General features: G+C 44.7%; 1 protein-coding gene across 1 annotated transcript in view; it reads right to left on the bottom strand.

Moving 5' to 3' along the window:
* The window catches only part of RFFL (ring finger and FYVE like domain containing E3 ubiquitin protein ligase), a 61,736-nt gene extending 45,037 nt beyond the window's left edge, over positions 1 to 16,699 (bottom strand). Inside the window, exon 1 of the mRNA XM_040639833.1 lies at positions 16,508 to 16,699. The gene's annotated coding sequence lies outside the window, so the exon portion shown is untranslated. The remainder of the gene's footprint in view (positions 1 to 16,507) is intronic.
* Positions 16,700 to 23,210: the final 6,511 nt, after the last annotated feature.

The following is a 23,210-nucleotide window of genomic DNA, read 5'->3' as shown; positions in this document are numbered from 1 at the left end:
CAGACAGTCTGGATTAGCACAAATGGAGAGGCCCCAGAATCAGAATTTTCAATAAGGAACTCCCTCTCCCACGTGATCCTGATGTAGGTGGGCCTTGGATATTTTCAGAGACAGGTCATACGGCTATGTTCCCTGAGCACTGATTCACAAAATGTAAAGTTTTGTTTCAAAGACCACCAAAATGAACAGTGGTCTGAGTAGGTCTTAGACATTGGTCCCCTTAACCCAAAAGAACCGACAAGAATGTAACAATTGAATTGTATTTATTTTGTCAACTGGACCATTCTTTTCTTCAAGCCTCCAGAGACAATTATCCTAACTACTCTTAAAAATTTCAGCTGTCACCCACAGTCGTTATACGGAGACATTTTCACACGTGGGACGCAGTACAAGGGGCTTAATGGCATTTTTACAGCTGTGAAAATTAAAGTTCACTTGACTTAACAGAATAGTCAAATAAAACAAAGGATAAAACCTCCCCAAAGGCACGGGTTGAAAGTAGAGGCTTTTGACTTCCTGATGAGGCAGTTGTGCCCAGAAATTCAAGCCATGGGACGCCATATGGCTCGTGTGTCTTCAGAGTACCCCAATGCCAACTTATCGCCACAGCATCAGCCAACGCAGGCTCACTGTAACATCTGGAAGCACAAACTCCTGTATAAAATGGCCTCTCTTGGGAGACAAAGGCTGTCGCCACGGCGGGATCATTCCATCCTGGGGCCAGAAGGACCAGGCAGTCCCTTTAATCTTTAACGAGCCACTGTCATGTTCAGATGTAGGAACTGGCACTGCGTGGGGCTCAACCTGCCTCCTCACAGCGCTTCGCTGCAAACCCCCGCCCCCCGGCTGTGTGAGGGCACACGAAGTGAGTGTGTCCCCGCCGGTACCGTTACCAGAATCTGTCCTATAATGTAATTGTGGGCACCTGATTATCTGCTGTGGTTTAATAGTTCAGAGAAGTATCCAATATCAAGGGCACAGCAACTGCCTACCTTAGGCCCAGTGAAATACTAGATCCCTAAACGTCAGGGAACTGAAAAAGTAGGGAGCCTACAGGAAAAGAAAGCGTCCAAAGCGGACAGGACACAGGCTGAGGCCCTAACAACAAGATGGGGGGAAAGGAAGTCAGCGACGCCACCAAACTGCCATCCTGGGCGGCTCACTTTAGACACCTGGCAACAGAAATCTTGGAACCGTGTGACGGTGTAACTTTCGATACAAAGCAATTTCTTCATTTGTTCCCCCTGAGCTAATACAGAACGGCAGGGAAAGGGCCCTGTCACCCAACTCCATCACCTAAACAACTCCCACCCTCACAATGAAGTGATTAGGAAGCTCGGGTCCTACTCCCCAGAAACCAACCACCCTCTCAGCGCGAAGATTCTGCCGTTCAACTCTGAAGACTTCCTGAATTCACAATTCTTCTTGACGGTATACCTCTGGATTCTTCTCCTCAAATACATCCCCACTCTCTTCTTTCTCTCTACTCCCTGCCACCTCCCATACTCATGCCCTGCCTCCAGTAAGACAAATTTCCTAACTTTTCATGTTGGTTTCCACTAAAAATGCCACAAGATTAAGTTACCTTCTTTCAGGTTCCCAAGCCTAAGGGCCCTTTTTGACATGTGTTTCATGTGGACAGGTGACTTCTAGCCAAGTAGATAAGGTTACCTGTCCACCTACAGTTAATCTTCAAACTAGCTTACGTAGGCTATGGAAATACAAGGATAAGACCGCACAGCCTGAATGTCCCATCAAGGGAATCACGATAATGGAAGAGAGCAAGAGGACAGGAGAGATTTCAAAATAAACACTGAACTGTGCATTTCAGTAGCACTTAAGAAAACACTCCATCTGACTAAGCACCTGATGAGTAGACTGATACCCAAAGGACTGTACATTCTCCAAAGATTATCGTGCTCACAGTTCTTGCTTTCTTCAAGGTTCATAAAATCAGACTTGCATTATTTATAATAAAGCAGATAGGTGGATCCTACCATCCAGGATTTTACTGATTTCCTTGCAAATAAAGCTACAACCTTGTTTCAACCCAAACCCATGTAACAAGGAATAAAATACATTTTGTTTAGGTCCTTCAAAGGTATCTCTCAACCATTTCGTAAGAGGACAAAAAAAGGGTTAGAGAAAGGAATGCAACACTGTCCCAGGCTGAAGCACTTAAAAAACACAATCATCACAGGGAAAATGCCCATCATACACTCTCCACTGAAAACAAAAAAGCATTAACAAAACAGCAGTTGGGGACTACACAAACACACACATAGCATATTTACATAGAGCGGAAAAAAAAGATAAAAACATATAGCTTAAAAGTCTAAAACCACTGGGGTGACTGGGTGGCTCATCGGTTAAGCCTCCCCACTCTTGGTTTCAGCTCAGGTCATGATCTCAGAGTTGTGAGATCAAGCCCCGAATCAGGCTCTACACTCAGCATGGAGCCCGCTTGGGATTCTTTCCCTATGCCCCCCCCCCCACCCCGCGCTTGTGCCTGCACAAGGCTGCTCTCTCTCCCCGCCTCTCTCTCCCTCGAATAAATAAATACATAAATAAAGTCTTTTAAAAAAAGTCTAGAACCATTTCATAGTACTTACTTCTGGTAAGGGTGATGTTTACCTTCTGCTTTATACGTATACTTCTGTGATAGTTTAGTATTGTAAAATGAGTGGTATTAGCTAATTAATATTACCAGAAACAGGATCACTGGACAAAATGAAACAATTTGAACAAGTTGGTAGGGCCATTCTAAGCCAAATTTTCAGTGTATTTAAAGCTACATTCATTGAGGCAAATTTCTAAAGAACTTACCAGAAATGCATACTTTGGGGAGAGCATCATTTGTTCACCACCACTGGCAGCACTGTGCTAGGTGCTACGGGGTAAAGGCACACAGTCTCATGCTCACAGCCCTTGCTTCCCCCACAGTGAGTCTTGGTTGGTCTTCCCTCTCTCAAGGAAACCACAGCCGGGGGATTAAAGAGCAGGTCAACAGAGCACTGAACGCTGCACAGAGGCAGAGCCACACGGCGCGCTAACAACACACGACTCAAAAACCTTTGCTCTTCATCAGTCGGGTCAGTTTCGCCAAGTTATTTGATGAACTTACAAACCAGATATGCAACCTAGTAGAAAAGCTGAAATAAAAAATGGTGACAATACCGAACGCTGGCAAGGATGCAGAGAAATGGAATCTTCTACATTGCTGGTGGGACTGTAAGATGGTACGGCCACTCTGGAAAACCGTTTGGCAGTTTCTTTAAAAAATTAAATATATACTCACCGTCGGACTCAGCAATTGCACTCCTGGGCACTTAATCCAGAGAAATTAAAACGTGTGTCCATAAAACACCTATGCACAAATGTTCACGACGGCTTTAGATTGCCAAAAACTGGAAACCACCAAAATGCCCTTCAACAGATGAATGGTTAAAGAAACTGTGGCCCATTCGCACCATGGAATACCACTTAGCAATAAAAAGGAATGGACTATTGCTACACACAACTTGGATGGAGGGCATCGCGCTGAGTGAAAAATGCCAATCTCAGAAGGTCACATATTGTTATGATCCATTTCCATAACACTTCAGAAATGACAAAATTAGAGAGAGAGAGAAGAGAGTGCTGGTTGCCAAGGATAAGGGATGATGTGGCTCTGAAAGTACAATTACTCATTCCACTGTCCAGTCCCTACGGGGACCCCAGAAAGACGAAAAGTTTGTAAAGCAAAGCACGTTTCTGATTATGTTGCAGTCCCTACTAGGCCGGGGGAGGGGAGATTCTTTAAGCACACTCAGGTGCCGGCCCCACCACCTGAAATACATGTCAGGCATTACCCGGGTCCCATCCCTCCCTGCATTTGCATCTGAGCCTCGACTAATGAGGCAAAAAGCAGAAGTAACCCCCGCAGAGTGAACCCTGCTGTATGCAGTTCCAGCGCAGCATTCAGCTGAAAGTGTCCTGCCTAAAATCAAAAGCATCAGAACGCTGCAGCAATTAGACAAAGAAATTGGGAAGGATGCGGTTACCAGGCAGGGCACCTCACATTTGACAGGCTTCTGACCACAACTAGCTTTGCTGACAAAAGTCTCAGGAGCAGTCTCCAAAATGTGAGGGAGAAGGTAGCAGAAAAAATGTCAGGGACGCTTTTCTTTGGGCCAGGCCTCACCAGGCCTCCGACGAGGGGAAGCAGGACACGGGTCTCAAGCCCAGATAGCAGTTTTACCTTCTATTCTGATCAGGGCTTCTTCCTGAAAGTGGTCTGTCCCCATGTATGCCACCATCACTTACAACAGGAGGCCAGAACATCTACACATCTTTCGCAGAAGGCACTTTATTGAGAAGGCCTACTGACAAACAGGAAGACACTCACCCCAACAAGAAGAAAAAAAAAAAAAAAACGGAAAAATGAACCGCCACCAATAAATCCTCCTCTAAGCCAATGCTTTAGCTGTTTAGCCAAATGTGCTTTTAAGGGTGACTGGTTTATACATCAAATACAATTATAACGTTAGAATTAGGAATGCATCGAAAGCAATCCTTCAGTGCTAACAGCACTAAAACTACTAGAATACATAACAAGTATTGCTAATATCATGTGGTTTTTTTTGAAGATTTTATTTATTTATTTGACAGAGAGAGAGACAGCCAGCGAGAGAGGGAACACAAGCAGGGGGAGTGGGAGAGGAAAAAGCAGGCTCATAGCGGAAGAGCCTGATGTGGGGCTTGATCCCAGAACGCTGGGATCACGCCCTGAGCCAAAGGCAGACGCTTAACGACTGAGCCATCCAGGCGCCCCTGCTAATATCACTTTTAAATCACATTCCACACAAGAAGGCCCGTGTATAAGAAATTTCAAAGCCGGGGCGCCTGGGTGGTGCAGTCTTTCAGCGTCTGCCTTCGGCTCAGGGCGTGATCCCAGCGTTCTGGGATCGAGCCCCACATCAGGCTCCTCTGCTATGAGCCTGCTTCTTCCTCTCCCACTCCCCCTGCTTGTGTTCCCTCTCTCGCTGGCTATCTCTGTCAAATAAATAAATAAAATCTTAAAAAAAAAAAAGAAATTTCAAAGCCCACCACTATATGAAATGGAACCTACTTCTGAAGACCTACTCTGAAAAGTCCTCGTCGTAGACAAGCCAGTGGAGTGAGGCCACTGTAGCCTCGCGGTTGAGAGTTTGGCCTTTACAGCCAGAAGGGTTCAAACACTGTGTGGCCTTAGGCCTATCACTTAACTTCTCTGTGCACTGTTTTCATATCTGCGGAACACAGACACTAGTACCTCACCTCATAAAACTGTTGGGAGGATGACATAAGTTCCTGTAGTTAAGTCCCTGCACACGGCCCGCACACGACAACTGCTGGTAGTTCTTACACAGGTAAAACATGGCAAAAAGACGAGTATCACACAGCAGAAGACACGTCAGTCTTAAAAAACTCTCCTGCTTTTCGACACAAGCAAGCCTTCTCCTAACTCCCACTGGAGAATGCATACAATCCCATTCAGAAAAAAGTATCATTTTACACAATGGAATGAGTAAAATAAATCCTGCCGAGCCCGCCTAACGCTTCCCAAGCTCTCGTGGGCAACATATGATTTCAATAGGAAAGGGGGCTGTTTTGTAAAGACAGTTTTATAATATCCTTTACCAAATGAAATGTTCAAAGTGAAAATTCAAGGCTTCACACAGCAGGCACAGGCTTTCAAAAACATCTGTACCCTCGCTCATGCCCCCCATCCTTCTTTCCTAATCAAGGCTGTAACAACCAAAGTCCTCTGTAGGCTGGGCCACAGGCTGACAGCCGCCGTCCTCCTGAAGAGTCACTAACTGGGGAAGGCAGACCCGGGGAGTCAACACTCTTTTAATGGCCCCACCCCCCCATCCCACCTCACTCAGAAAGATGGGAGTTTGCTCTAGAGACACTTAAAAAAGTTTTGACTTGAAGATTCTAGACACAATGCCATTACCCTTCTCCACTTCTAGGCTTCCCAACTATTCAGGGAAAAACCACAGACATTTTGGAATCAGCAACGTAAATTGTTTCCCAAAGTGTCGACAATGCTTGTCCAAAGACCCCAGGAGCGCTGGTAATTTGGACAGCTGTGCTAGAGGCCGCGGAAGCTGCATTTTCTAACTAGTATTGCTTCCGGACAACTGAAACTTTCTCCAGTGCAAAGTCAAGACACAGGGAGCAGTGTTCTTTGCGAACATCCACAGCAGTTTCATTTTTGTTTCACCACCAAAATAACAGCTCCAATAATCTATCCAGTTTGACATTTTATCCAACTAAGCAATTAAACCAGGAGGCAAAGCATGCAGATATTTTCCCCCTGCTCGGTATCAACAGTCATTTTCATATTGCAGCAACACAAACTAAGAATACTTGTTCCGACTACTTATAAAAGGCATCTAAAAAGCAAACACAAACTTTAGTGCCTCAAAAAAAACTGTACGCCCCCAAATTTTATTTGTCCTCTACCATTAAGCAGTGAGTAATAAGTAAAGGCCAAGAAGCTGAAAACTCCTTTTCAGTATTTAGTCAAAAGAGGTCAAGATCCCTCCCGATACAGGCACCAAACGCAAGTTCTATTGACTTATTCTTAAGTATATTAAAGGTAAGCATCCCTCACCTAATCACCAAATAGTAAAAATTGTGGTTGTGATCCAGTCAATCACCAGGGATGGAACTTCTCTCCCCAAGTAGGAATGGGAGTGCTCATTTGGTTGCTGCATTTACAGGTAGCATAAGGAAGAAAATGATCTCAATGTGCTCAGAACCACCTAGAACAATGCTATTCAAAGGGCCTTACATTCCTCTGTGCCTTAAATCCCTCCTCTGCAAAATAAAGGCAGCCCCCGAATTTCTGAATTTCTGAATTTCTCAACATCATCACCACCATCACTGCGGTTGTTGCCATCAGAATCCCGAATTTCAGTCCCAAACACTCTTGATTCTCTAGGTGTAGGCTAGGAATCGGGAAACTGGATTTTTATAAGTCCTCAGGAGATTCTGGTGCACGCTAAAATTTGAGATCAGCATAGATGATGTTACCAATGCTTTTAGGAATAAAAAAAGGTCATAATTTGTGTGTAAATCCCTGATAAAAAATTATCTTAGGTAAAGAATATTTTTAGGTGGCTTAGTCAGTTAGGCGTCTGCCTGCGACTCAGGTCATGATCCCAGGGTCCCAAGATCCAGTTCCACACTAGGCTCCTTGCTCAGCAGGGAGCCTGCTTCTCCCTCTGCGTGCCACTCCCCCCACTTCTGCTCTCTCTCTCTGACAAATAAATAAAATCTTTTAAAACAAGAATATTTTTAAATCAGGATATTGAAACTTACAGAAAGCATATTTTAATATGCTTCTATAATATTTGTGATATGTAACAAAAATTTCAACTTTTCCCCATTTAAGTTTACTTATTCAATTATTTTTAAAGATTTATTTTAGAGAGAGAGCATGTGCACGCCAGCGGGGGGAGGGGCAGAAGGAGAGCGAGCATCTCAGACTCCCTGCTCAGTGCAGAGCTGGACAGGGATCTCACCATCCTGAGATCATTACCTGAGCCAAAATCGAGAGTGGGTTGGGACGCCTGGGTAGTGCAGTTGTTAAGCATCTGCCTTCAGCTCAGGGCGTGATCCCGGCGTTCTGGGATCGAGTCCCACATCCGGCTCCTCTGCTGGGAGCCTGCTTCTTCCTCTCCCATTCCCCTGCTGTGTTCCCTCTCTCGCTGGCTGTCTCTCTGTCACATAAATAAATTTTTAAAATCTTTAAAAAAAAAAATCGAGAGTGGGTCACTCAGCTGACTGAGCCACCCAGGGGCGCCTTTTTTTTTTTTTTTTTTTTTTTAAGTAATCTCTATACCCAGTGTAGGGCTCAAACTCATGACCCTGAGATCAGGATATCAAGCCAGTCAGTGGAGTGTGCAGCTCTTGATCTCAGGGTTGTGAGTTTGAGCCCCACGCTGGGCAAAGAACTTAAAGTAGTAACAAGAACAAAAAAAGATGTTTGATTGGGAAGACCAAATATAAATTAAAATACATGTAAATATTTACATTCTATGGCATCAAAAACTGCTTTCTTGACACATGATATTCAGAACTCTTGAGTTTTGTACTAATCCCTCCCAAATAAAACCAGTGGCTTATTTTTATGTTTGGAGAAAGATCGCAGGCTGCTTGTGAGCTTTCCACAAGTAACAGTGGAGGTGTGGACAGCCTGCATCTCAAATAAAACCCAAAACTGAGATATCATTGCCAATGTATTTTCCTTTTAGTATTAGTTTTGGTCGTACAAGAGACATGCTGATGTGCTGTATGAAAAATTTAATCAAATAAATAAAATGTAGGAATCTGATGAAGATCATCTGGAGATGAAGTGGCAGAATTACTATCATTTTTATGTCCCCCACTAACTGGGTCAGCTCACTGCCCCTATTCATCAAGCTTCTAGTCTGCAACTGTGTCAACAGTCCAGAGTTAGGAAACACTGAACTAGACCAGTGGGCAGGGTGTGGATGACTCAGAGTCACCGGGACTGCTGGGTCCAACCAGATGGTGAGGGTAGTAAGAAAGGTGGAGTGGCCTCTGTCCCCAACTCTCTGGGAAAATTCTGGCAACCTCTCCCCACCTGTTTCATAGCAAACAGTAGTGAAGGTAAACTTCAGCTTTCACTCGGAATGACTAAGCAAACTCTTCCAACAGTAAATAAAATGACCAAGAATGGTACCTGAGTCTAGTAGTGCCCAAAAGCTAGAAACAAAGGTAGACAGATGTGAGAGAAACTGAAAGACTAAGAATTTTCCACCGTGGACTGGGCCAGTCCTAGCACTTGCAGCTGCTCCCCCCGCCACCTCCGGCCCCCTGTACAAAATGTTAGCCCCTAACTCTCCCTCTTCGCCCCTCTGAAAAATCCAAAATGCAACAACGGCTGCTAATTTACAAAAACAATTCCAAAACAATTCCTCTCTCTTCCTAGAACCATCCTTGACTGCAGATTCCTCCAACCAGCTGAAGTTCAGCTGACCCACTCCTGCTTAAAGCAAGCCCTAGAAAACACTCTGTTCTTTTTCCAAACTAGAATGCTCCTTTTGTCCAGCATTTTCAAATAAAGGCTTATGCTCTGGTGAATCTTCTTCCACACCATGTAAAATAACAATTTAGCATGGTCAAGAGGAAGTATTATTAATTCGTTGTGGCCCCACTGACTCAAGACCTAGAGAAAGGTTGGAAGCAGAAAGAGGCTGAGAATTGGTTATTTCTCAAGCAGATGTCTTAATCATTATTAAAGTTTAAAAAAAAAAAAGTAAGAATTACAGAAAATCCTGGAGAGACAACACACTTTCCTATGTATTTTGGGATCAAATATATTGATTCCTGTGCCATAAGTCTGTATGCATGTGATCTGGACTGAGACTGGAAGGATTTTCCATAGCAAATGAGAAGAATAAAACATGAAGAGGACAAGATGGGAGAGGATGACGCTACATTTACTTAAGCTTTTTTTTTTTTTTTGCAAGTCTTTTAACATAATCCAGCAGTTGCAAATAAACAATGGTGCTGATTACTAACCAATTACATTTAACCACTCAGAGGCCAGCAGAGCCTCCAGTTGGCCTACCTTCCAGTAAGTTTCAGGAAGACTAGGCAGCATTTCTTTAAAGAGGATTGACGCAGTTAAAATGTCTTCAGGAATCAGACTGGCTCCTGGTAGTTCAAATGGGGGTGAGCTTCCCCTACTTTTAGAACTGGCCTTCTCAACATTTGCTGCAACATGGACGGCACTGGAGGAGATAATGCTAAGTGAAATAAGTCAAGCAGAGAAAGACAATTATCATATGATTTCTCTCATCTACGGAACATAAGAACTAGGAAGATCGGTAGGGGAAGAAAGCGATAAAGAAAGGGGGGGTAATCAGAAGGGGGAATGAAACATGAGAGACTATGGACTCTGAGAAACAAACTGAGGACTTCAGAGGGGAGGGGGGTGCTTTACTTTACATCAGAAACCAGGGATGTACTGTATGGTGACTAACATAATACAATTAAAAAACATTAAAATAAAATAAATAAATTAATTAAAAAAAAAAAAAAAAGAAGAACTGGCCTGGCAGAAACAAACGGCTGTCCCAGGGGGCCCTGACCACTCCACAACCCAGAGACAATGAAATCGTTTCTTGCTACGAAATTCCAGAAAAGGCCTGAGTACGTTAAACTGGGAGATGGAGGCCTGACCTGCAGCACGGGAGAGGGCCAGCTTTAAAAAGTCAAGTAACACGTGCTCAACAGAATTTTTTTAGAAGTTCAAAAGCAGCACGAGGGGTGGCTGCTGAAAAAGACTGCTGAGGGAGCAAGACGGTTTTGCTTATCTTTTTATAGGCGAGGACAATGGAGAAATTACCAGACCAAGGTCACTTTCCACTTAAAAAAAAAAAAAGTTGGAAGCCTTAACAAGAGATAAAAACCTGCATAAGTCATGACTCCGTGAAATCGGCAGCCTGGTGAGAATCTCCCCAAGAATCCTGCAGGAAATGAAGTGCGGATTAGGGTAATTAAATGTGAAGTCTCCTTGAGAGCAACTTCTTGTTCCTGAAAACCAGAGCCATTTCTGTGAAACGTATCACAGAGAAACTGTGAAGAGGATTTGCCAGGCATCACAGGTTTTCCACGCTCACATCAGGTCTGCAAACGCTATGATCTAAAAAGAACAGGGCAGTGATTTGGGGAGGGAATTACATAATACACCTTATCAGGGAAAAGCACTCTATTCTCCAGTCTTTGCAAAGGTTCACGTGCTCCTGTAAGTGTAATTTACTTAGGGGTTTCAAAAATTACACACATTGCCTCAAAAGAGATGGAGGGGAAAAAATATAATCACGGGGTAAAGGCCAAACACTGTCTCTTCTGAATGCTTAAATAGCCAATTATGTGTCTTAATACATTAATTCTATAGAGAGAAAGAAGACTATTACAGGAAAGTTGAATAAGACATCTTAAAAAATGTACCCTGGGGCCTAAGTCCATTCAACTGACAGTAAAATCACCTCCTCAAAAAAGCAGTTTTATGCAACATCTAGTATTTTAATTTCCCAGCTGCCAAGAGAAATATATAAGGAGCAGAAATTAAACTAATTATGTCAGCAGCGCACTGAACAAAACTTTAATTGTATTACACACTAGTTAGACATTTGCTGAACAATACAAAGGCCCTTAAGGGTAGGAACTTCTTTAGAATATAAATGATCCCCAGTGAAATAACAAAAATTAGTCTGTTTGGGCAATAAACAGATTCATGGTTTAGATATAAAATTTCAACCAACATCATAATTCAATATAAAAAATATCTAGTATAAAAAAACAAATCTCTAAAATGGCTTTAAATCATTCTCTGATTTACATATGCTGTATCATTAATAGGTCCTTTAAGCCAGCATTGTACTAATCAGCTTTTTAAACATACTGCCCACAAAAGGGCCTATTCATTTAGCTGGGAGACAGGTGTTAGCAACCAGCAACCTCTTTTAGCCTGGAGTTTCAGGGGCCTGGCCTGCGATAATTGTGGCATGATTGGCAAGTCGAAAGGAAGGGCACTCTGAAAGACAGGAAGAGAGGAGAGAGGGAAAGAGAAACAAAAGAGACCAAAAGGGAGAAAGGAGGGGCGCCTCAGTGGCACAGCGGTTGGGCGTCTGCCTTCGGCTCAGGGCGTGATCCCGGCGTTGTGGGATCGAGCCCCACTTCGGGCTCTTCTGCTATGAGCCTGCTTCTTCCTCTCCCACTCCCCCTGCTTGTGTTCCCTCTCTCGCTGGCTGTCTCTATCTCTGTCGAATAAATAAATAAAATCTTTAAAAAAAAAAAAAAGGGAGAAAGGAAGATGAGGAAAGAAATGGATGTCAGCTGGTACTTCACGGGGCCACCCTTAGAGTCTCCTGGCCTGATGGGAGTGTCCGGGCTACCAGCCGGATAGGCTAGACACACATGGCTGAATTCGGAGGTTATTAATTCATTCTTGGGGACAGTGACTCTGGATATATGCCTACACTCCGCTCATTCTAAAAACAGTTTTGAGTGTCCTCGGACTCTCTCATCCCCTATCTTCCAGTTCCTAAATTCAGTCCTCACTCTGATACACTCTGAAAGAGCTGATGGAGTAGATACTCCTGGAAAGAGTTACAGAGAAAGCCAGATTTAGAAAGACATCTTCAGCCTTCGGAATAAAAATCCTAGCAGAAAGTAGGAGAAAGGAACATTCACGGAGTTGCCTGCAATGCACAAAGAGTATATTTTCTCTTTTAATCCACCTACTAATGCCACCAGGTATTTTCATCTTGGGGATGCAGAAAATGAAGCTGACAGAGACTCAGGGAAGGGGTGTGAAGTGGCATGGCCAGGAGGCAGCAGGGCTGGGATTCAAAACCGGCTTTGTCGATTTCAAACTAAACGGTTAGGCTTTTCCCGAGTTTAATTCCCTAACATACTGAGTGCCGGATTCTGTTTTCACTTGGACGGTTCTGTACTTCAGCACTTTTTCTTCCTTCCGTGAACTCAGCAAAGGACCTGTGACGAACTTGTATTGACTATTAAGCCTCCATTATTTTCCATAAGCGCTTCAGCTATGAAGCAGTAAAACATCTGGCAAGTTGGCTTTATTTTTTTCATCCTACGTGCGAAGAATTCCCAGGCACCCCTCCTACCCAACAGGGATCATAACTAGATTCGACTCCTGATTCCAACCTCCAGTTGTTTCCACATTATCATTCATTTGTCCACTCAGGAAATAAAGGAAGCTACTTTCCACATGACTCCTGATAGATAATACAGCAGAGGGGGGCCTCTCTGTAAAGTAATTTACATAAAAGTTATAAAAGCTCTTTGTTATCTGTCATGACTAGGAAATGGGCTATTCTAGCAAATCAAACATCCTGGATAACATAATGATGCTTTTAAAGGGACAGCCATTTATAAAGAATTTCAAAGCCATGCGGCAGTGGTTCCCAAACCCGGCCGTGTATCAGAATCACTTGGGGAGCTTTTTGAAAACAGAGGCCTGAGTGGTTTTTAAGATGTAGATTCTTGGTCATCACTTCTCCACTCAATCAAATCCCCAGGAGGTGGGGCTGGGAAATCTGTACTTTTAAAGAACCCCTGAGTGACTCAGCTGCGAACTGCAGCTTTCAAGGAACGGCTGGCTTTTGGGAACTCCTTGCAGTAAAGCACACTAAAAAGGCCAAAAGCTGCACTGAATACAATGTGACCTTCTTTTGCTGATTCAGGAAGACTTCAGGAGCTCCCAACAGCTCTGGGGGCATCATCCACTAGTGGTCACCAATCACCGCACTGGCATAACCAGAAAGGAAAGGTTAAGATTTCGAACTGGTACAAAGCTGGAAAAACCAGCTTTGGTTTTTCTATCAGATTCAAAGCGCTGCTTTTCCCCCAGAGGAAACATAAGATTTTATGCTTGCTTTGAAAAAGGAAAATGTTTAAAATCATGCAGTAGGATTCTCTCAGCCAACTCTGGTTACAATTCAGAATGTTAACAGGCCCAAATGCATCAAAAGTGTGGAACACTCAAAGGGCAGAAGAGAAAGCAAAGAAACTTTATGACCATCCTAATTAAGAGAAAGGAAGATAACGGGTTTAAACTAAGAATGGCATTATAGGATTAGATAAAACCACTGTCCCGACCACGGCAACTGATAAATCCTGGAAAGTGGGAGAGCTGAGGCCTAGGATTCCTTCCTGCCTGGGATGGGTTTCACGTGAGACGCAACAGAACATCCTAATAAAAATCCTATTTAAAACTGTTAATATTATAGGGGCGCCTGGGTAGCGCAGTCGTTAAAGCGTCTGCCTTCGGCTCAGGGCGTGATCCCGGCGTTCCAGGATCGAGTCCCACATCGGGCTCCTCTGCTGGGAGCCTGCTTCTTCCTCTCTCACTCGCCTGCTGTGTTCCCTCTCTCGCTGGCTTTCTCTCTGTCACATAAATAAATAAAATCTTTAAAAAATAAATAAATAAATAAAACTGTTAATATTATAAAGTCACAATACAAAAAAATGACCAAACCATTTCCCTATTGAAGGAAGGAGAGTTCACATGTTTGTAATATAAAAAGATTGCCCTTGTGTGTCAACTATACTCCAATTAAAAAAAAAAAACAGGCCAAAAAAAGGTAACCAAAAAATAGATTGTCCTTACAATTGCCAAAACCTTTCTTACCGAAACACAAGCAACCATTACCAGTAACCGGTAACCAAACAAAAATAATAACCAGTAATCATTACCAAACAATAATAACGATGAAGCAGCTAGTCCCGTGGTCCCTTGAGACTTCACCAACAGCAATTTAAACCACGTATGCTCATTAACCTCTAAGTTATGACTTAGTTCTGTATTGCAGGGGTGATGAGGTTCCAACGTGCGGAGGTTAAAACTCTCATCCCAAAACATAAACACTATGGCCAGTACAAGTCTGATATAAAAGTCTCTAATCTACAATTAAAACAATGGCAGTATTGAAGGTTCTATTGTAAGAATAAAAAATCAAGGTGGAATCAGTCCCCCTAACACTCCTTAAGGTTTCTGTAGGTGTTTCCAGGAAGTCCTAGGCACAATACTCGTACGGATGGGTGTGGCTATATTAAACATCACAGTGAACGTGTCATTAGGGAAGAAATTGTGCCTTTTGTTGTTGTTGTTGCTGTTTTGTCTTTTTAAATGCTGGTAATTGAAAATGCTTTTTCCACTGCTATCTTAAGAGGCCTTAAAGATGCATTCCTGTTAGATGGTGCTAAGCAGTTATGTCAACCAGCTTGACCATGAGAAAGATTAAAAACAAATTAATTTCTAATCGGAGAACAGCTCTTTTTCTGTGCATATTATTTTAGCAGTTGGTTAAATTAAGTCAATTTGGAGGATTTAAAGCCCTTGATCCCAATGTAAACAGGCAGAATAACAGCTGTCTACCTGATCAATTTGAAAGTTTTTAGTGGTCTGATCTTTGTAACAAGATATAGACATTAAAGTGTGTGCGTGTACTAGAGTACATGGAAACTTTCTTCAAGCACAATCAAGTTATTACATAGCCCTGCCACTTCAATCTGCAATTGTTGCACACAATTTCCAAACGTAAATGACACCTCTAAATAAACTGTGGTTTATGAATTGTACTCTGAAGTCCAGAATTATTAAGAAATATGCCATAATGTTTTACAAATATCTGCCATCATCTATTTTCTTGAATGTGAAAGAGAATGCAATCAGGAAAAAAGGATAAAGAAGTTGTCAAACCTGAAATCCCCTGACCAGAAAGGAACACTGCAGCTCCCAACCCTGGAACTCTGCATAAGAACACAGCAAAGCACTGTGTCCCCTGCCTATTCCCATTCCTAGAAAAATGGCTCAATAAATGGACACCTTTGGCCATATTTCAGTAATTTGAACTGTCACTGGGAAAATCACAAGGCTCCCCAGACAGCTATAGCAACAAGAGTGACAGGAAGTCTTCTCTGCCCTCCAAACCACCTGTAAAAGGGATGAATAAGGAACTTGCTGCTTTCTTAGACGGCCACATGCACCTGTGGATGATTATTCATTAGGTCACTGTGGCCTTTAGCCAAGGTGCAAAGTGACAGTTGTGGGTAAAGCCCTATTTCCAAGCTAACAATAATTCTTCCCTGAGGTAGACTGGGAGGAGCTTGATACAATCTTCCTTGATTACACAAGCAGTTTTCTCCCACTAGAACAAATGACAGACCAACAAAAAGGAGAAAATAAGGCTGTTGTTGGTATCTTCTGCCAGCTCGAAATCGAGCTCTGAGCAGACAGATGCCTGCCATGCTCTGACTCCCCTGGTCTAGACCGACTTCCCTATGCCTGGGCAAATGTCTCAGGGGCAGCCCGCTGCACAGAGGCCCCATTTCCCTTCTCCGTCTTGACCATTGGCGACCTCACACATCACTTCAAATGAACGGAGGGCAAAATCCCTAGAGGGGAGAGTGGGCGGAGGGGTGGGGGGATCACATTCCCAAACTTCTCCAAGCTCCGAACTCCAGACTCCTCCTTCCAAGAAGCCTCAAGGGCTCCTCCACTAGGAAGCAGGAACAAACTAGTTCCTTTATAGGGGGCACCAGGCCGCCGCGTACCTGACTCAGTTTCCTCTGCCGCAAAGAGGCATCTTGCCCCCACAAGCCAACTGAACCTGCCGGTCTGGAAGGCTTTTGGAGATATCTGAAGATAGCCGTCTGCGGGTACTGCCCCCACAGGTGAAATGCTTTCTTTGAAGGGACTTTTAATGGGACAGGTGCGAGCTGCCCCGGCTGCGGAGACTTCCAGAGAGGCAGGGAGAGTCCCAGGCCGCGCCCCGCAAAGAGGAGGCGCCTCCAAACAGCCCGGCGAGACCCGAGGCCGAGCAGCACTCCCACCCCGACCTCCCCCAGGACCCCACCCAGGCCGGGCACCTCGCGTATCCCAGCGCCGCCGCCGCCGCCTCTTCCTCACCTGCCGCGGCCGCCCGCCCGCCCGGCGATCCGCACCTGGGAGGGGAGGGGCCGGATCCGGGCCGCGGACGCCTCAGGCAGGGGGGCTCCGGGCTCCGCCGCGGCGGCGTCTCCGGGGCTGAGGGGCACCGGGGGGCGGTCGCGACATCCTCACGGGCGGCCCCAGGAAGTTGGCCCCCCCACCCATCGCCAGTCGCCCGGCCCGGCCGCTCCCGCCCCTCGCGCGGCTCCGCCCCCGGCGCGGCCCCGCCCCTCTCGGGAGCGCGCCTCCGCTCCCGCGGTGCCCGAGCCACCATAGAGAGCGGCGAGGCGCGCGGCGGGCTAGAGCGTGGTCTCCGCGCGCGCCCCCTGGCGGAGCTGAGCCCGCCGGAGGCGGGGCCGGCCGAGCCTGAATGTGAGCCCGGTTCCCGGGTGTCAGGGCATCCGCTGTCCCTCGTTGCCTCGGTCACCGGACTTTGCGCGAGAAGCTGGAGCCCAGGTCCGAGGCTCAGCTAGGTGGTGGTCCAGCTTGGTGATCTTGAGCAAGTCCCTTTAACATCCCTGAACTCGTTTCCTTGTAAGAGTTGGCGAGTTGCCTCACTTTCTTAATCTCATTGTTCCTCCCAACAATGCTATAAACAGGTGAGGGTTCCCCGGATTACAATGGAGGGAACCCAGGCCCATCAGGGTTCACTAGCTTATTCAAGGTCCCGTAGCCGGAAGGTATTAGAAGCCAGATGTGTAAGACATCAACACCCATGCTAGTCCCGCTCACTCAGTGGCACGTCGCTCATCTAGCGTTTCCCGGTCTAAATCCCCAGGGTTAGCTAGTTTTACCTTAGCAGGGTGAGGAAACTGCTCAGAGGAAGGCCGTGGTAGGAAGAAAAGGACTGTGGTCAGGAGCCTACCCTGGACATTCACCAGCTATGTACCTTTCGGCGGGTACTTAGCGCCTCTGAACTCCAGCTCGCTCATCCCTGAAACAATCGGTATAGTTAGGAGGCTGGGTGGTATGAGGATTAAATGAGCTAATGCATGTGGAAGTGCTTAGTAAACTGTAGAGCACCAGGGTTGCATGGGGGATCATTAGCCAGGGTGGACGAAGAAAATACCTAGTCATGGAAATAATATACATTCTAATCATTATTTTGACCATGTCGAGTGACACTTAATTTTCTTCTGCTTTTAGGTTCCTATCGAAACCTCCCACAGTTGTTCTGAGCAATTTGTATCTTAAAATAAGGACTATCATGAGAAAAAATGATGTAAAAATACTATCAATATACATGTGGCCTGTCACTCCACAAGTGTTTCTAATCGTCACAACCCAGCAAAGTGAGTACTATTATTCCCATGTTATTAACAAAGATCTGAAGATTAAGTAATTTACCCAAAGCCACAGTTTGAAAGAGGCCAAGCTGAAATTTGAAACCAGGTCTTTCCACCCCCAGTAACTCAAGGAAAGACTTGCCTTCTAGAGGCCTCCTGCCCCTCATCTTTTCCTACCTGGCTATTTTGGTAACTTTCCTTGATGGAATTCTGTCTTCTCTGCTTCTCTGCAGGGCTTTATTCCCCCCCCATGAAAGCATTTATTGTCTCCTGTTTTCCCCTCTCTGGTTCCTTTCCTCTTGAGATGTCAGGACATTGTTCATCCTCTCATTTCTGAAATGGATTTGTGACCTGTGATTAAGGCACACATTCTCTGCCTGATCTCTCCTTCTCTTGGTGTTAATTATAGTCATAGAAAGTTAATAGGTCCAGAACAAGGAGGGGGTGAGACCAGAGATGTTTTTGCAAGCTCAGTTTACAAGCCGAGTGCTCAGTTCCAAAGGGAAGCGCGCTCAATCCACTGGTTGGACCCAATGACTGGAGTCTAGATTCATGACATCCTCTGGAGGTCATTTTTTTTCCTGGGTCCTCTGGTCCATATGACGGCTCAATCATGGGAATGCTGCTAGATGATGTGAATATCACTGAAGCAAGGAGGTCTCAGAGCTGCATTTACCCACACTCCTCCTTTCTCCACCTTTAACATTATCACCATCGCTATTTTTCGTCTTTATCGTGCCCTCCTGCAGAGGCACTCAATAATGTGCCCATTGTGCAAGTAATCTAAAATCCTTTTCGGCAAGCAATAGTATTTAGTAGTAATAAAACACTAATTTGTCTACCAAGTGACATATTTATAGGAGCTGTTTACTTTGACATATTTTTATTATTTCTACTCATTTGCTAAGTACTTTCCAATACATATTTATGAAGCACATGCCTTTCCCCAAACAGTACTGAAAAAATAAATCATATTATTTCTTTTATTAGTAGCAGCATGGCTTGTAAGTGCTAGTGCCCTGATTTTTGTTACTTCTGGCACGAGCTGAAAGAATTAATGGTGATTGAGCACCTACTATGTGCCAGAGTTTCTGTGAAAGGCACTTTACATAAATTATCTATTAAGTTCCCCTGAGACATATAATTTTACCAATAAGGAAAATATAATTCCCCTGCAACATAGATTTTACTAATGAGACAGAGACATTACCTGTCCAAGTAATTTGGCCAGAAGGCATTTTGAACCCAGATCTTTTCCTTAACCCAAACCCCAAATCATCATTCCATTTCACCAGCCCCTCTTAACTTCTCTGGACCTAATTAATTACATAAAATATAAATTCCTTTCTGAAAGAGGCTGTGTAGATTACCCCAGAATGGAACAGAGATAAACAGACACGAGATGCTTATCCCAATTTTTCTATAAGCGGTAACTCTCTAAGGGAGTTATTCCCTAAGAAATCAGGGGTAAGGTATTTTCCAAAGAGACTGGCCAATACAAGAGTTCTACTCATTCCTGGAGACAGGACTGCTTACGTAGTGCGCAGGGCACAGTGCAAAATATGGGACCCTTGTTCAAAAAGTATGAAGAATCTCGGTCTGGCAACAGTAGAGTGTTAAAGTTAGCACAGGGCTCTGTGCAACCGCACGGCTCACACTACTGTGAAGCTGGCCTGGCCGGGACAGAGGGAAGCTGTCACTAGTACTCCCAGGCATCGGAAGCTTCACAATGATATGAGATGAAGTCCCATTATAGGACTGGAAAAGTATTTGGTGCTTTGCATAAGCTATATGACCCTAAAGCAATTCTATCCATCAGGTATTATTATTTTTTAAAGATTTATTTATTTATTTTATATAGAGAGAAATGGGGGAAGGGCAGGGAGAGAGGGAGAGAGAGAATCTTCAAGCAGACTCCCCGCTGAGCAGAGAGCCCGATGTAGGGCTTGATCCCACGACCCTGAGATCATGACCTGAGCTGAAATCAAAAGTCAGCCACTTCACTCATTGAGCCATCCAGGCACCTGTATGCAGCGGGCATTATTCTCCCCATTTTACAGTAGATGAAACTAAGGCTTAAAGTGTCTAACTGATTCATCCAATGACACCCAGCAAGTAAGTGTCAGAGCTAAGACTGAGTTAGTTGAGATGTAAAAAATCTTGTTCCTTGGGAGGCCCGGGTGGCTCAGTTGGTTAAGCATCTGCCTTTGGCTCAGGTTATGATCCCAGGGGTCCTGGGATCGAGCCCTTCATGGGGCTCCCTACACAGCAGGGAGCCTGCTTCTCCCTTTCCCTCTGACCCTCCCCCTGCTTATGTTCTCTCACTCTCAAATAAATTTTAAAAAACTATTTTTAAAAATTTTAAAAATCTTGTTCCTTGACTTCGTATTCTTTTCCACATAGGCCCATTGTCTTCTGGCAAAACCCAGGCCTTAATGAAGGCTGTTACACCCAGAAATTACAGGGGGACAGAGAAGAGCTAGGGTTCAAAGGCTATTCAAGGAGTCAAACTAGTGCAGCAGCTGGAGTACAGCTGTATAACTCCAGGACGCACGGACCTTCCATCCACTGAGAGAGAGAGCTCTGTGCATGGCCAATGTCATGGCCAGTACCTGGCCTCCCTCTCCAGGATAAACAGGAGACACAATGCGGTCTCTGCCTTGATAAAAGGTAACTACAGGGAACCTACAGAACCTTAATGATAAAATACTGGAAATAGCACACTAAGGTCAGGAACAAGACCAGGACAATGGCCATGGTGCTTCTATTTGACTTAGTACCTTAAGTGAGTCTAGCCAGTGCAGTAAGACAAGAAAAAAAAATGAGATAAACACCTTTTTGAGGGTAACCTTTTTTTTTTTTAAGATTTTATTTATTTATTGGAGAGAGAAAGAGCAAGCATGAACAGGGGGAAGGGGCAGAGGGACAGGGAGAAGCAGACCCCCTGCTCAGCAGGGGGCCTGACTTGGGGATTGATCCCAGGACCCTGGGATCATGACCTGAGCCAAAGGCAGATGCCCAACTGACTAAGCCATCCAGGCCCCCCTCAGGGTAACCTTTGATGAATAATATAACTAGCTTTAATTTAAACTCCATGCATCGCAGAGCTTTCTCCAATGCCCTTCCCCAACATACTACGTTGGACAATATTAACTCTACCCAGTACTATTCCGTGCCGGAACACAGCAAAAACCTAGCAGGATACGCACATTTCTAAATCCCTTATCTCCTCCTGGCTCACATCTCAGGGACACATAGCCCATTGTGGTTTTTGTTTTTTCCTTGTTTTGACCATTTTTTAAAAAAGATTTTATTTATTTGAGAGAGAGAAAAATCCTGAGTAGGGAGAAGGGGCAGAGGGAGAGGCAGAAGCAGACTCCCTGCTGACCAGGGAGCCCGATGACTCTGAGATCATGACCTGAGCTGAAGGCTTAACTGACTGAGCCACCCAGGCACCCCAACCATTTTTTTTTATTCAGATTTATTTCCCCTTAAACCTCCAGTTCACTTTATTTCTTTTTAAGTTTGTTTATTTATTTAAGTGATCTCTACACTCAACGTGGGGCTCCAACCCAGGACACCAAGATCAAGACGTATATACTCTTCTAACTGAGCCAGCCAGGTACCTCTCCAGTTCACTTTAATACCAACGACATCCCCCTTCTCCATGTATGTGTCATGCTCTCATAAATTCCCTAGGGGAAATTGGAAAGAGCTGATAAAGTAGATCTCTGATCCAGATTTTAGGGTGAGCTAAGCTGAAAAAGGTCAAGATGTGTAGCCTTCGCTACTATCTGGGCAAAATATAAAGAAGAATTGTATCAAAAGTTACATATTCACAGCTAAAGGCAACCTGAGGATGGGAAGAAGTAGGGTTTTGAATGAGACAAATTCGAGTTTGGATTCTGGGGCTGCCACTTACTAGCCCTATGTCCTCGGCCGTGCTGGACGCCCAGAGTCTGTAAAATGGAAGGATTCCCCATGCCACAAGGCTGTCCTAAGATCTAAATGAGATGCGTACAAAGGGCCTAAGCACATGAAAGCCTTGATAAACTTGCCTTCTGGACTATGGCAGACACTAGCGGTTGCCCACTCGACGTCCAATTCCTCCACACAACTCCCTCCTTTCTAGTAGCACCCCCATTTCCTTCCGATGGCCATAGCACATGCTTAAGGAAAGCCTGTCTCCAGCCCCAGCTCCAGGGCTATTTTCTGGTTGATCTGAGCCGATCACAGACCTATTTCCCTTGCCATGATTTAGATGTGGGTTCAGGAAGCAATCCTGCACTAACAAGATCTGAGGTAATTCTGCTTTGGTTGGAAGTTGAGTTTTAACTTAAAAGGACACAAGGACCACGTTCGTGCCTGTAGATATTGTCATGTCTGGATTGATGCTCAGAATGGCTATACCCAGGCCTTAATGAGGAGAATGAGCTTGAAGACAAAACCAACACAAAAGGAGAGCAGGGCAGAAAGAGAAAAGGGGCCTTACACCCCTTGACATTGAGCCACTGAATGAGCCAACCTTGGACTTCATGTAACTGGAGATAACGTCCTTATTGCCGAAGACTCTTTAAGCCAGGTTTTGTTACTTGCGACAGAGAGCAGCCTCAATGATACATGGACCTTTAGCCCAAGAGTCTTTGAGAGTTCAGGTGCCTGACTTAAAGTCAAGTGCTAGCTCAAGAGGGACCCAATATTAATTTTATCTAATCTCAAACCTGGGACATACAGAGTTCTCTCTAGAAAGATACATAAAAAGATACTTTGGGGACTTAATGACTATTTAGATCAGGAGAAAAACATTCCTGCATTCCTCCTTTGCCATCTTAAATGCACGAAAGCCCACCCACTCATATAGTTAACCATGACTGAACTCCCAGACTATGAAAGAGCAAAAGGAAAGAAAAATTGAAATGGGACCTCTTAAAATAGATCTTGAGCTCGGGGTGCCTGGGTGGCTCAGTCGGTTAAATATTTGTCTTTGGCTCGGATCATGATCCAGGGTCTTGGGATCGAGCCCCATGTAGGGCTCCCTGCTCCGTGGAGGGTCTGCTTCTCCCTCTCCCTCTGCCCCTCCTCCCCACTCGTGCTCTTTCTCAAATAAATAAAATCTTTTTTTTTTTTTTTTGGTTTTATTTATTTGAGAGAGAGACAGCGAGAGAGGGAACACAAGCAGGGAGGAGCTGGAGAGAGAGAAGCAGGCTCCCCACGGAGCAGGGAACCCGACGCAGGGCTCCATCCCAGGACGCTGGGATCATGACCTGAGCCGAAAGCAGACACTTAATGACTGAGCCACCCAGGCACCCCAATAAATAAAATCTTAAAAAAAAAAAAAGGATCCTGAGCTCCTAGGCGACAAGTGCACAAGATGAGTGATAGAGAGGGGTTCGATG

The sequence above is a fragment of the Ursus maritimus genome, unplaced genomic scaffold (assembly GCF_017311325.1).
Source record: "Ursus maritimus isolate PB19 unplaced genomic scaffold, ASM1731132v1 scaffold_24, whole genome shotgun sequence".
Classification (NCBI taxonomy): domain Eukaryota; kingdom Metazoa; phylum Chordata; class Mammalia; order Carnivora; family Ursidae; genus Ursus; species Ursus maritimus.
This window is presented reverse-complemented; position numbering and strand designations above follow the sequence as displayed.